This window comes from Pipistrellus kuhlii, unplaced genomic scaffold, assembly GCF_014108245.1.
Source record: "Pipistrellus kuhlii isolate mPipKuh1 unplaced genomic scaffold, mPipKuh1.p scaffold_m20_p_15, whole genome shotgun sequence".
Lineage (NCBI taxonomy): Eukaryota > Metazoa > Chordata > Mammalia > Chiroptera > Vespertilionidae > Pipistrellus > Pipistrellus kuhlii.
The window spans coordinates 13,803,913-13,816,684 of record NW_023425460.1 but is presented as its reverse complement, the minus strand read 5'-3'; the positions used below and the strand labels follow the sequence as shown (position 1 = coordinate 13,816,684).

At 36.4% G+C, this 12,772-nt stretch overlaps 1 protein-coding gene across 1 annotated transcript in view; it reads right to left on the bottom strand.

Annotated features, from left to right (window-relative positions):
- CTNNA3 (catenin alpha 3) overlaps positions 1–12,772 on the bottom strand; it is a 1,168,431-nt gene that overhangs the window by 60,886 nt on the left and 1,094,773 nt on the right. The window lies entirely within an intron of this gene.

The following is a 12,772-nucleotide window of genomic DNA, read 5'->3' as shown; positions in this document are numbered from 1 at the left end:
TACAAATGATTCCATATCTTGCCAGGCTTCCAGAGGAAGCTGCAATTACGGAAACTGTGATAAATTTTTTAACATTCTCAGCCTGAAATGTGCTATGTAATGAAGGCTTTTTAAATTGGGAAATACGTTCAAAGGTTGTTTGCTGCCTTCATTTTCATAATGGGTTCGCAGGATCTCCTGTCAGCAAATTGTGTCTTAAATCACTGAGCCTGGATCCTACAGAGAAAGACACCCAGAAGAAGAGGGGATAGTCTTTGGAAATATTTTAAAGGAACCAGAGGCCAGAAATCCTTAATAATATATTTCCCCCAGAAGGAGGGCAGATGAAGCTCTGGACTACAGGCCAATTCATCCTTAAATTACATGTGAGACGGTATAATGGGAAGGGCTGCAATCACCCAGAGATGTTGATGCCATCGAAATTTTTTATTAATGCCAGTGAAAGCGATTGAAACATTATTTGTGCAACATAAACCTTTGAGTTGTGTTTGACACTACCCCAATCTTCTTATTTCTTTCCCTGTCCTCACCCCATTTCTGGCTCCCACCCCTCCCTTCTTTCTCTTAATTAGCATAAGTAATAACAAGATGATACAGCTGCTCAGTAACAACTCAACCAACTAGAAAATTGCTTTAATAATAGAAAAATATCAAATAGTTTCATGGACTGGCTTTGTCTTTTAGGCCCTGAGAATAATTTTGAGATAACTGGTATTTTCTGCTACTAATTAAAAATAAAACAAAAAGGTTAATTACATCTTTTGTAGTCCCTAAATCTTTGATAACATGTTAATCCCCATTTCAAGACCAGAATATTCCCTTTGTCTTTTCCTTTGACATTTATATATGAATCCAAAGGCATTGTGAAAAGTTAATAGATGAAAACGATGACAGCATATATTTTGTTACCTAATAGGTAACACATTTAGCATTTGCTATGTGCTAGGCAGCATTTTCTACACAAACTAATTTGATCATTATCACGACCCTATGATTTTTGAATTATTATTATTATCCTCATAACATAGATGAGGAAACTGAGGAACAAAGATGTTAAATTTATATTTTATCAAGTTCAACAGCTTTTAAGTCCTGGAGATGGGATTTAAATTCAGGGGAACTGATTATCAAATCTGCTTTCAATGACTTTCCTATATGTCTTCCAATAAACCACGTGAAGATGAAATTATATTATTTTAAGAGATCTCCTTAAGACATGATGGGAGTTACCATGAAAGCAACAGAGAGCAAAGATGAGGGTTAGATATAGGTGCTGGGTTTTTAGGAGGTCCAGCAATAGTGACTTCATTCCACACAGTAGCTTCAAAGAACACAACCTAAATTTGTCCCTGTTCCCCCAAAATATACTACATTACATAGACTTTTAAAATCATGGAAAAATGGTTGAAATAATATCAATAGTTTGCTATCCTGGGACTTCTCTCATAAGATACTATTTTTCATTATGATTTACCCAAGTACCTTTTCCCCTCTTCCTTTCTCCTTGGATATAATCACTAGACTCAAACTCAGCCATTACAAACACCCTATCAGAGATTGCATTTTGATGTTTATTTCTAATACAACCAATATAACTTTTCCTCCTAGAATCTTAGTGTTAGACGTTTGTTTTATGTAATTCTAACACTCACACTCAGTGCTCCAATAAAGTAGAGTGAAGTTAATATAGTCTTGGGAAATAGATTGTGTCTGCATCTCGGTGCTGACATGTGTTAGCCATGTAGTCTTGGGAGATGACTCAGTTGGTCTGAGATTATTACCTCTTCATTAAAATAATGATTGTGATACTTGCCACTTGGTAAGGATACATACAAATCACATACTTAACAAAACATTGGGCACATAGTAGGAATGCAGCAGATGTTTACTTTTTCTTTCCCTATCTTTTTACAAGTAATGTTTTACTTAGTGACTAATAATATATTTATTTTATCGGTGAACTTTAAAAATTTTTATAAAATACTTATAGCACATTCCAGATAATACGGACTAGGTTGATTATATTGAGTTTCTTTTTACACCTCAACATCCTTTTATTAAGAAAAATATATATAAAACTAGAGGCCCAGTGCACAATATTCATGCATAGTGGGATCCTAGGCCTGGCTGGTGATCAGGGCATATCGGGGCTAACTCACCCAGTCCCAATCTGGGCTGGGCTGGCTAGGGCCTGTTGGCTGCTGGCCGGGGCCTGCCAGCTGCTGGATGGGGCCTGTCGGATGAGGAGAGGGACTGCAGGAGGTTTGCTGGCTGGGGGAGGTTGGCTATAAACATTAAATTATAAATATATTTATAAATTATGAATACATTTACAAATTTATAAATATATATATTTAAAAACATATTTATACCTATAAACTGTGTGTATGTATGTGTTTAATCATTATTGTTAAGATTATTCTTTAAATCCTTATAAGCAATTAATTTATACTTAATGGATAGATTTTTTGGTAGTATAAATTTCCCAAGATTTAATACTTAACTTTATAATTCTTTTAACTTGTAATTCTGACATTAGATACAAAAGAAAAAAACAACAACACCTAATTATCACAGAAGCAACTGAAAATGATGAGGTAAAGAGAGGAAATAAACTCAAGACAGGACACATTGTTCTACTGTTAATACACAAATTTTTAATTAGGCAACTCTTTCCCCCTGGATGTTACTTTCTCTTATAAAGTATCACTCTCAAGTTTGGAGGACCTTATAAAAGTCCATAGAAAATCAGCTAGTGAATAAACAGCTAACTTCCTGAGTAATTAGAAGAAACTTTGAGATTCAAGTCTAAAAGAAATGTTGTCCCATGAAAAAAGGACATATATATATACTAGAAGCCCGGTGCACAAAATGAATGCACTTGGGGAATCTCTTAGCCCAGCCTGTACCCTCTCATAGTCTGGGAGCCCTCGAGGGATGTCTGACTGATGGCTTAGGCCCACTCCCCATGGAGAGCAGTAAGCTGGCAGTCGGACATCCTTAGCACTGCTGCAGAGGCAGGATAGGGTCCCGCCACTGCTGCTGCACTTGCCAGCTGTAAGCCCAGTTTCTGGCTGAGTGGTGGTCCCAGTGTGTGAGAGCACTGACCACCAGGGGGGGGGGGCGGGGCAGCTCCTGCATTGAGCATCTGCCCCCTGGTGGTCAGTGCGCATCACAGTGACCGGTTGTTCCACTGTTTAGTCAATTTGCATATTAGTATTTTATTATATAGGATATATATTTCATATATATATCGATATATGTATATATCCATATTTATTCATTTTGGTTTTCCTTATTTCATATTATTCAGAGTAGCCTAACAACATCAAAATGTTTTAGTCCTTATCCCAATAAAGAATATTCCTCTTTTACATCATTAGCAAGGTGTACTGTGGGTGATGGGCTATACACCACATAGCCTTTTAAGAACCCAGGCTCCTTTTATTACAAGTTAGCCTACTTTTTAAGGCCTCAGGACCTGTGGATGGGTTCATTTCAATCAGATATTTGACACAGGAAAAGAATGAGGATATCAGAGGAGACTTTTGGGATCAGGATAAGAATTGGGAAACATTACTCTGACCAATGATTTAGAATCCAGACACATAGACCCAGGTAACTGCAAAGAAGGCTGAAATGCATTTCTTTTGGGTGCAGGGGAAAAAGAAAAACAAGGCTTTATGAATTTACAGCGTTTCTGCACATACTAGCAGGGGTGCTATACTCCTGTCTTTTATTCTAGCAACAAAATCTGTGTTCCCTTTGAAGAGAATTTTGGATGCCATCAAGTAGGTGGGCAAATTTGAAAAAGTACCAAGACTCTTCACCAATACAGCTGAAATTGTAAGGACTATGCTCTGCTTGGGCAAAAAAAAAACACAATTTTTGGTTTAAAATTGTTACAATGTACATGGTCTATGATTAAAGCTAAAAAGTATATACAGATTACTTTGTACATGGTGATAATAGTCTTTCATGCTCAGTGTTGTATTTATGAAAAGAGGATAGGGCTGATTTTAGAGATCTTTTTGGTGATCATCCTGAGGAGAATATTTTCAAAAGTTAGTAATATTATTATTGCTGCTGTTGATGTTGTTATTGTTTGTGGGCATACAGTGTATGATGGCTATATTTGTTTGTGTGTGTGTGTGTGTGTGTAGGAAGTAGAAACCCCCTTCCTCAAATCCAAAATTACTTTTCTAAACAAATCTGAGACATGTGTCTTTTCTCTGTTCTTCAGCCCTCAAATTCCCTAATTTACCCTCTACTAGATAGTGTAGTATCAAATCTAGAGACTGTAAAATTCAGGGAAGGATTTTATGAAGTAACTTGAAGGGTTAAAAACCACTCAACACCTAGGTGAAAGCAGTAGAATTAGAATGAAGGAGTTATTTCACAATGTTTATTTCTTTTTAAGTCAAAGAAGAGGTCAGCTGGCCAGATATTCTGATTTTTGTGTTTAGTAAAATGATAACCTTCTCCAGTTCTTCCTAAGTATTAAGATTTTATTTTCTCTGTGTAATTTTGTATTCAAAATGTACATACAATTAAATGTGTGTGTTCCTATGTTCCAGCAACTAACTGTAAAATCACTCAGTTTTCTCCCTCGGCCCTGACACCCAGCGCTGCTGAGTAGTGTGGTGCAGGTTGTTTGTTCACTGCACAAATTCAGGAGTCGCCATACACTTCATGGATGCTACCATAACTGTGTGTCTCATAGCTTATGTTGAATTACATCCTCGTTCTGCTCCTGGTATCTATTACCTTCACCTTATAAACAAGAACACAGAGCTTGGAAGCCCAATGATCCTTACCTTTTCTTCAAGGTACATGAATACAGGTTAGTCTACATTTAAGGAGTTCAAGTCATTAGCACTCTCAAAGCCAATTAAAAAGAAATCATGTAGATAAAAGCATCAGCACAGGTTCTCTGTCAGTATGTATTTTGAAGCACTGAAATTCAATGGGCAGCTCTGAATCAGTGGGATATTTCATATACTACAAAGAAATATATAACAACAAGAGAGTCCTAGTCATTGTTCTTAGTGGGTTCCTATTGAAGCATCATTCTTTAACTATTTGACCAATCCCAAGGGTTCAAAGACAATAGCCTCTTCTATGATCAAATTTCTGTAATCCACAACCTGACACTTATCTTTCTTTCTTTCTTTTTTTTTTCTTTTTTTTTTTTTTTCAATTCTACTTGGGGCTGAAAGAGATACTTTTAAAGGGACAAAAAGTCACAGTTGTGTTTTCCCTCTCAACTTGACTTTTACCTTTTGACTCAGAGAGAAAGGGAGCCAGTGGTGGGACCCCAGCATTGACCATCATAAGTTATCTAGAACCAAAAATGAAAGCCAGTAGGGAATCCTAGCACTGGTGAAAACTGTGGTAAATGAGTAGACATTATTTCCAGTGATCTAAGCCCAATTTTAGATTAAACAAGTTGTTTATATGTCACACCAAAATATCAATAGGCACTAATACAAGGAGCCTGTGTGAAGAAAGATCAGGAGAATAACAGATACAAGAGTGACATCAGTTCTGGGTTATGGAAGGAGCAGTGAGAATCAGCAACCATGCAACTACCAACTCTGGTTTTTCCTTTAGGCCAATTCAAGAATTTCTTTCCCATCAACCACTCATTAATGTTAACACGCCTTATCCTTGTCCTGGGCTACACAGGAAACACACAAACCACTGTGTGTGTCAGCGTCTAGCCTGGGGCAAGAAGAGGGAAGAAGTCCTACTTGTGGGAAGATAGGGACAGTTTTTCTTTTTTCTTTTGTTGGGAGAGGGAGTTTTTCAAATAATTATTATAAGTACTCATTTCTTCTTTGAGGTGTACAGTCCTTGAAAGTTCCAGAAAATATTCTCATAAGACATTCATAAACTATACCAGCTGCGTAGTTAAAGGGGTCATTTAGGGAAAATATTATAATTATAGTTAATATCACTTAAAAAAATCTTTGGAAGTAATTGGTTACTGAAACTGGGAAATAAGGGATAACATTTTCAGTGGTGGCTCTCCCGACGCATATGGGTAGTGAGCATTGACCAGGGAATCCATTTCTATCTTCTCTCATGCATAGGAAAGCAAGCGCTCCAGCACCAGCCTTTCCCCATCCCCCCATAAGATTGTGAGTCATTCGTCTCAGAATATAATAGAAAATCTGAACTCGGCACCAACATTTGAAAACGGGTCTTTTCTCACCTTCTACACATTACCTCCCTGAGTGTGCACATTAATCAAAGCCAATGGACTGTAAATACAACTGCACTCTCTGACTGTGGGAGTCCCTCTTACTCCTGTTGGCAGTGGCCTCAGCATTAATCACATACAAGATCTCTTCCTGAGCCTGACCATTTTTTTTCCAGCTTCCCTTGAAACTAGTGTTAGACTAGCTGCTCCTGATTCTTTCATAGCAGCCCAAACTTGATGGGTTCAGAAAATAATCCTTTTCAAGTTATGAAAAGAATAGGATTCAGCTTTTATTACTTAATGTTTGACCTTCTTAAAGCTTTCATACTTATGCTCTTCTTATTCTAATCATGGACCAATGTTATCCTAAGGTCCAATTGAAGATACATGTGGGCGAGAAGGGGCCACCACCTTAGTGAAGATTTATCACAGCAAATAGATTGGGTCCACAAGTGGTCCAGCCATCTGGCTTGTGACCAGTTTCCAGCTTTGTTGTTGCTTCCAAGATGATAATACTACCAGTAGGTCTTTGGCATGCCCTCCCTCCCCCAGTCTAGTCAGATAGAGCTACAGTTTATTAAGTTGTACTACATTATAAAGCTTCCCACTTTCAGATGGCTTATTCAGATTGAGTATGATTTGAGATACACTGTTTTATGCAGTTGGTTTTAACGTTAATGTGTATTGCATCTCTCCATTGACTTACATGCTTTATTAAATTATTGTAGAGTGACCTGAAGCTGATATTTTTTTAAAGGGTATTATTTTAAAATTTGAATGAAATGAACATCTCTAGTTTACACATGCATATTATTTTTTCACTGTCTCTCTCTATAAGTCCTAATGTTTTATCTAATGCTATGCGAGACGACATACTTAATGCCCTCCGATTAAAAGGTAGTAAAGCAATATAATTGTAAAACAGTAGTTGACCAGCATCTTGCCCAGCTGGGTGATCCATGCTCATTCTGCATGTGCTGATATTTGCCCTAAAAATCTCTTGCTTTGGAATAATATAGACCCATACAATACCTAGGTGTTTGGATCTGATTTTATATTAAATAACTCAGTCTGCAGGGTCACATGTTGCTATCAGACTAAACTATGTATATATATATATATATATATATATATATATATATATATATAGTACTTTAGAATTATATGCTTAATGATTCATTGCTTATTCAACCAAAATTACTTAAGACAGACAAATAAAAGAAAGCCTAAGTTTAAAAGTTATCCTCCCTTCCTTCTGTCCTTCCTTCTTTTTTCCCTACCTTCCTTTCTTCCTTTCTTTTTTACACTCTCTAGACCTTCTTACTCTGTGGTAGAATTGGGTATTTTGGTCGTGCCCCAGCAGTGTGCCTTGGTTCAATGTCAGAACATATTAGACCTCGGATCTCTTCACCTGTTTCTATAGGGAGTTTATTTCATTCAAGGCCTGCCAGCTCTGTCTTTCTAAAAATAGGCATCAAATGTTTTCCAATTTATTTATTTTTTAAAGCATATTGACTGAGATGGCTGCTGTTCTCTCCTGCTAAGACGTCCTCCCTAAGTCACAGTGGCTTATTTTTGAAAATACTTCTTAAAATGTGAGATCCTGGACCTCCAATTAAGTGAGGTTATTTAGGAAGAAAACAATAGGAAACAGCCAGATGATAGGATGCTACTCTGAAGAAAATCAGAATTTGCAGCTCTAAAGAATTCATTTCTACAGCTTACACTGCTGCTGGATAATTTATTTTTTTTTCTTAATGGAAAATAATGTTATTTTCCCACAGGATAAGCTCATTAATATTTTTGCTATCCAATGGGATCAGTTCCAAGAAGGCTAACATATTTTATACCAGAAGCTGGCATTCTGAAGACATCCCCTCATAATATTTAACTTTTGGTGCTTTAAACAGACATATCCAGAGTTTTAGGCAATAGGCTGCTTTGGGAATTTTATTCAGCTTTCTCTTTCAAGCATAGAATGAGATAACCCATGTCTTACCTTTATCCTCTCTATATATATGTTTATTTATGTAGCATGTATACTATTGTGCTAATATTAAATTAAGTACATTATAAAAATATATAAGTATAAAGAGACATATACCATAAACAAGAATAAACTCAAATGGATAAAATATTTAAAATATAAGTTGTGAAACCATAAAAAATCCTTGAAGAAGACATAGCAATATATCTGATATATCTCCTATGGGAAAAATAAACAAATGGAACTATATCAAACTAAAAAGCTCCTGCACAACAAAATATACAATCAACAAAATGCAAAGGGAGCACACTGAATGGGAGAACATATTTCCCAAAGACACATCTGATAAGGAGTTAAAATCCAAAGTATATAAAGAACTTAAACAAGTTAACACCAGGAAGACAAACAATCCAATTTAAAAATGGGCAAAGTACTTCTCCTAAGAGGACATACAGATGGCCAATTGATAGATAAAAATATGCTCAAAATCACTCATCATCAGAGGAAAGCAGATTCAATCCATAATGAGATATCAACTAACATCTGCCAGAATAACTTCATCAATAAATCAACAAAAAACAGCTGGAACCAGTTTGGCTTAGTGGATAGAGAGTCAACCTGCAGACTGAAAGGTTTCGAGTTTCGATTCCAGTCAAGGGCATGTACCTTAATTGCGGGCACATCCCCAGTGAGGGTATGCAGAAGGCAGCTAATCAATGTTTCTCTCTCATCGATGTTTTTAACTCTCTATCCCTCTCTCTTCCTCTCTGTGAAAAAATCAATAAAATATATATTAAAAAATAAAAGAAATCAACAAAACACAAGTGCTGGTGAGGATATGGAGAAAAGGGAACCTTAGTACACTGTTGGTTTAATGTTACCCATAATAATAAATTTCAATTGTATTGTATAAACTAAAGAGCACTTTTCTACAAATTATTTCATTTTGATATACGTAACAAACCTGCAATATAGAATGACAGAGACTGTCAGCCCCAATTATGAAAGAAAATACTGATGACCATATGAGCTAGTGACCCAGTCTAGTAAACACATTCAGAAATTGGCAGAGCAGGAGTTTCAGTAAAACCTGTTATTTCTGATTCTTGCCATATGCATATGCTGTCCCAGGTTGCCAGTTCCTTTTATTCTCAAACACAACTCCTCCTTCTCCTGTCTTTAATCATAAAGATTCCAGTTTTCTAAGGCTTTTTAGGAAATGCTGTTTCTCTTCCATGAAGTGTGTTAACTTGTACAATTAATGAATCATTATTGATTATTGGTCATGTGTGAGATTTCTTGCTAGACCATACCATGCATGGACAAAAGTCTGAATAAGGGCCCTGCCAGTGTGGCTCAGTGGTTGAGTGTCTACCTATGGACCAAGAGGTCACCAGTTCAATTCCCAATCAGGGCACATGCCCAGGATTCAGGCTTGATCCCAGGTAGGGGGCATGAAGGAGACAACCACTCAATGATTCTCTCATCATTGATGTTTCTATCTCTCCCTCTCCCTTCCTCTAAAATAAATTTGAAAAATACGAGTAAGACAAGGCCCCTACTCTCTGTAATATAGAATAATTAAATGGAAATGTCACTCCAACTAGAAGACCTTTTGGAAAGACCTTCCCTATTATCTTTATCTGCATGCATGCAAAAGTAGAAAAGTATATTTAGTTATCTGTTTACTTATAAATTTATTCATTAAATATAAATGTGCATTTTAACTATAGATCAGAATGTCTTATAGAGATTTGCCTCCTTGATCCTTGAAACCTAATAGGAATATGGTTATGTTAATAAGCAAATAAGCATGTAAAAACTAACATAATTTCAGCCCTAGTAGGTTTGGCTCAATTGATAGAGCATTGATCTGTAGACTGAAGGGTCCTGAGTTCGATTCTATTATAGTCAAGGGTACATGCCCGAGTTGTGGGTTCAATCCTCAGTAGGGAGCATGCAGGAGTCAGCCGATCAATGATTCTCTCTCCCTCTCCTTCTCCCTTCTTCTCTGAAATCAATAAAAAAATATATATATTTTTTAAAATAAGATCATTTAATATACAAAAATAGTAAGATAAAAACAAAACTGAGTAAATACCATCAAATATTTGGTTAGGGCAGAGGAGAATGTTAAAGAAGAAAATAATTAATGTCTGTACCGAGTTCAGAATTAACAGAAGGCAAATAATAGCAACAAATAAAGTGGATAAGAAGAAATATATGTTTGCATTTTAAAGTCCAGCTGGAAATGTGTAAGTGAGCCACAGAGTATTTCCAAAGGAAGTTATTTCTCTTTTCGCTAAGTACTCTAAACCTAAATAATGATATTAAAGCATAAAACTAGGTAAGACAAGTGAATAAAAAACAATCAGAGTGGACAAGAATCATAGCACTTTCTAATCGCAAATGCCTTTGAACTATACAATTATAGAAACTAATACAGAGTTGAATGGAACTTTGTGGTAATTCTGGGTTCTCTCAATCGCGGAAATAGTTTCTACAACCGCTCTGACCAATGGATTCTAATTTCTAATGAATATTTCCACACTAGAGACCCTTGCCTCCATGGGATAAGTTTATTTTTGTTAGTTTGGCAGCTTTAACTGTTAGCTATTTCTTGAAATTGAGCACAAATCTGCCAAAGTCCTCACATTTGTCCTATACCTCTTCCAGAGAAACACTGAATGCACATCCTGCAAGAATAGAGTCAGATATTTGACACTTATTAAGACACCACTGTATTTTCTGAAAAATACAGCCTAGAATACTGATGAAGAAATAGGATTTTAAAAACTGAATATGCAAAGAAGAACACACACAACTTCATTACATGAGAATAAGGTGGCTGTATTTGAATCAAACTAGAGAGGAAGAAAAAAAATAGTGGAAAGAAACCTGATAACTATAATCGAGATGAAGGGCAGGTCTGGAGAAGCACAGTGTTGTCATCACACCTCACCTCCACTACAAAGGGGACAAAAGAACATGTTGGAAGACCAAACAGTGACAAGCAGCAGCTAATAGAGAGGGGAGGAGGGGATTTTCAAACACTGAGGCCAAATTTGTATGACCAACCAAGGTCTCAGAATTGACATGGTGTAAAATAGGCTGTGGAAGTCTGGTGGCCCGTCAGTTAGAATTATATTTACAGCAAGATAACATGAAGCTTTAGCTCAGAACTGGATGTTTCAGCATTTACCCATGATTGTGGGTAAAAATAAGTCAGTTTAAGTGGAAAGCGCTATAAATTCCATGTAATAATCAATTTTGAAACACCCACTATGGTTAATTTTTCACCACCTGAAGTGTGTGTATGTATCCATTCTCTATAAACTGAGATTTGTCTCCCTAAAGACAACTTTCAGGCTGTGTTTAGCCTTAGGTAGTACCCATAACATGGCTCCCTTAGTTGCTTATTTTTATTGCAATCCTTGGATGTTTCTATTGCTTCATTTAACAAGCTGTTTTTGCCTCTGCTCAAACTGATGCTGTTAACATCAGGAATCTGGTTGCTCAAGTCAGTGGGCTGCAATCTTATGGGGTGAGGTGGGGACAGGAATCACTTACAAGCAGTCATTATATACTTAACTTCTCTAAGGGTCAGATTTAACACCTTTAAAAGGGTGTAGTAATGTCATTCTGGTTCATCTCATGGAAAAACTTCCTCAGTTAAATGGGTTAGTGACTTTAAGTATTTTGTGTACTTCAAATTTCTAGAGTGATATATTGCTTTAATATCTGCATATATATAATGTTGGAATTCTTTAAGATCAATAGTTTAATACTCTGGCATAATGAACTACTAGACACTTTATTAAATATAAACTTCCCTAAATATTCTATGAATTTGCATGGGAAAATTTTCCATAATTGGAGTTGTATTAAAAAAAAATAAACACATTTATACACTAGAATATCCCTCAGCTCAACTGTAAATACTGTTTTTTATATTATTCATACATTTGTTTCACTGATAATATAGACTGCTTATTTATTAAATTTATTCAAATATTTTCATGAAACATGCTCCCATAGGAAAGAGAATATATTTGTTTTGATAGCTTAGCATATAATAGAGACATTATATTAAGTGCATCAGTTCAACAATAAGATCTTTGTAAAAAATGACAAATCTATGTAATTTACATATATGAACATAAATTAAAATTACATGTATTAAATTTCAATTATCATAAATTTTAAAATCCTAAATCTTAAATAATGTAATAAACTAGAGGCCTGGTGCACAAAATTCATACACTCAGGAGGAGGGGGTCCCTGAGCCAGGCCTGTGCCCTCTTGAACTCTGGGAGCCCTCAGGGGATGTCTAAGTGATGGCTTAGGCCCACTCCCTCAGGGAGCCATCAGTAAGACATCCTTAGCACTGCCATGAAGGTGGGAGAGCCTCCCACCACCAATACTGCACTCACCAGCCCTGAGCCAGGCTTCTGACTGAGCAGTGCTCCCCTGTTGGAGCGCACTGACCACCAGGGGGCAGCTCCGCATTGAATGTCTGCCCCCCCTTTGTGGTCAGTGTGCTTAATAGCGACTGGTGTATTCCATCATTCGGTTGATTT